Raw genomic sequence first — 3,257 nt, forward strand, 5'->3', positions numbered from 1 at the left:
CGTTCTGTCCAAACCAGTATAAACCATTATGTCCTCCAAGCACATCATCCGAGCTAGATGCGCAAATACAAATTAACTCGTCGGTGGTCCGAAAACACCGACAGTTGGCACGCCAAGTAGGGGCTTTTTTCATGTCTCGACGTCCACATCAGGCCTCGGATGGCTAGTCATGGTGTCAGCGGGGTCCTGGGCGTGCACATGCACTTCGGGAACTTGGACTTCATCGTTACGATGGAGGGAGAGTTGGCGCAGATTCCTGCCGCCGTCTAGCCTCTCAACTCCGTTGGCATCGATGTGATCACCAGAACGCTTGAGGAGCTACAGCTGCACGCACTGGAGGCCCATGCCCCTAGGAGCGACTAGCTCCTCAGCTTCAATTACTGAAGGGTAGAGCGCCAGCTCAGCACCTTCCTAGGACCTTGACCGTCCTGGGAGGACGTACGCCGCCTCACTTTCTCGTTCACCAATGTCATGACGCAGCTTGCCGGAGGAGAGCCGCTCTCCCCGTAATAACTCATCTAGAGTGCCCCGACAGCGCTCCCGTTCGGTCTGGGCAACGCCATAGAGACCATTGGCCACCATATGGCATAGCACACGCCCCCATCCCCTACGAATGACAAGTTCGTGGGGATGACCGAATACATTATGGAATCTTTCCATGACCTTCTCTCGGGAGAATCAGAGTCGCCATCCGACTCTGACTCTAGTAGGGAGCCATCACCCCTCATGAGAATGTTTTATGGCAGGTAGTCCCAAGGGATACATTGAAAGCATCCATGAGGGAGGGGCTACCCCAATAGATGACCTCGACGATGAGGTCGAGGGGGACGTAGGGGCCCCACCTCACCTACGGGTAGAGCAGCTAAGGGCACGACACTAAGAGCTCGAAGAAGCATGACTCCAGCTCGAGTAAGAACACATGGACCTCGAGCGAGAGATCAAGCGCCATGAAGACGGTGGGCGTGCGCATGCAATGGCCCATGACATGAACCGGAGGATCATCGAGGACAATGAAGCCCCCACACTTCACCCGGGCAAGCCAGAACATCGATGTCATGGCGGCCTTGCTCTAGGCGCTTCTAGAGCTCGTGACACCCAAGGATCATTGGGCCCATAGCGAGATTCGCATGCTACTCGAGCGTGCAACGGTGCAGTAGGCTGAGAGCTCGCTGTCCCGACGACGCGAGCTTAATGCCAGCCAGCGTGTGCCCTTAGAGTGACCCGATAGGGACGTGTCAGTCTACCAAACGTAGCGAGGCAGTAGGCCACACGCCGTGGCCCTAGTGCATGTGCGTCTTGACCTCCACCATGACACACGCAACACCCTAGATGCCCGCAAGCATGCCCACGGTGATGAGAGGGAGGAGGCTAGCCATGGCTACCACCCTCACCGTGGTGGACGCTACGACAGCGGCGAGGATCAAAGCTCAAGCCCTAACTTGTCGGGACCTCAGGCCTTTGGCCAACACATCCTCAACGTCGTCTTCCCATCGTGGTACCGACCGCCGACCAACATCCCAAAATACTCCAAGGAAACAAACCCTAGACTTTGGCTCGAGGATTATTAGCTTGCTTGCCAAGCTAGTGGAGCAGATAGTGATAATTTCATTATCCGCAACCTTCCATTGTTCCTAACCAATTTGGTGTGAACGTGGTTGGAACACCTTCTACCCAACCGAATCCAAAGTTGGGCGGACTTAAAAGAGATCTTCGTGGGAAACTTCTAGGCCACATACGCGCGTCCTAAGAACCCATGGGATCTCAAAAACTGCTAACAGAAGTCCAGGGAAACTCTTTGTGGGTACATCCAGTGCTTCTCCCGGTAGTGCAATGAGCTTCCTGATGTCACCGACGTCATAGGAGCTGTGGCAGAACCTCCTAAGAAATTGGGCCCACGTGCACCTATCGTTGTCTTAACAGACCTCAGATAGCGTACACGAGTTCCCAACAACTTAACAGGTTTGTCGGGTGTCCTTAGGAAACCCGAATCATCCATGAATATTTTTTGAACAGGATCCCAATCACAGACATTGTAGATTACAACAGTTTATTCAAATATATACATCAGAGTGAAATATAGCGGAAGTCTTAAGATAACATAGTTTACAAACCAGTTGTTTCAAACTTACAAAACCATAAGTGTCATACAACCATAGTAGCGGGATAATATTACATTAACATTATTTATCATACAAACTAGTGCCTTGTTCAAAGGCCATTCATCATTCCTCATCGTCATTGACTTCAAACACAGACATGCAGCAGGGACCAAAACAAGCATGCGCATGCGACTCACCTGCAACAAGGGTTAACAAACCCTGAGTACAAAAGTACTCAACAAGACTAACCCGACGTAAAGGGGGTGTAAGACTTTAGAGATGCAGGTGTTGGGGCAAGGTAAGGATGTAGCACGATTCAAAAGTTCTTTGCCAAAAGCTTACTATTCTTGATCCTATTTTCAAGTTTTTACCCCTAAGTATTCTTAGTTCATTATTTCAACTAAGTGTTCATATCCCATGTTCCCATCCTTTCCATTCCATTCCTTTTCTCAAATTTTTAGTAATTCACCAGTCCTGCATTGCTTCTGTAATGAATCGAGTCTTCATATCCGCGGAGCACCGGCAATTCGAATTGATTCAAGTCCCAGCTGGGGATTCCTTATCACATGACATATGTAGAACTTAATCTTGCATATATCAACCTCGCTACCGGATCCACCTATACTAAGCCGTCTCCACGCCACCCGAGAGTACAGCACACCTCAAATCCGACCACATTCTAGCCATGAGGGTACACGCTACTCCCGCCATCTCTCCACTCCCAGTGCATGGGCATTCATCTTAGTATCGAATTAGCCGAAGAAGGCTTACCGGAGTATGTGACCAGTACTACAAAGTGCCTCGTTCAGAAGATCCATAATGAGTGGCCTTTAAGCGACATAGTCGGCAACATTACCCAACATTCAAGATAAGCCACCCGACTAGTCTCTAGTTCATTCTACATTCTTTCTTTCTTTGGCCAGTATGCCATCTTTGATTGTATCGAAACTTTTTCTTTGAAAGCCTATCATAAAGCATACTAAGCATTCTACGCCTTTGTAAATGAAAACATCTTCAAGGATGATAAATAATTAACAAGGTAGGCAATGCATCAAGTAGGTAACATTTGAATTAATCAACTTAATGCAATAGGTGACATAGGTGATAAACTTTTCAAAGTAAACAAGGTAATGGTTTAATGCATAAACCAGGGCTTGC

Source organism: Miscanthus floridulus, chromosome 2, assembly GCF_019320115.1.
Source record: "Miscanthus floridulus cultivar M001 chromosome 2, ASM1932011v1, whole genome shotgun sequence".
In the NCBI taxonomy this organism is placed as follows: Eukaryota; Viridiplantae; Streptophyta; class Magnoliopsida; order Poales; family Poaceae; genus Miscanthus; species Miscanthus floridulus.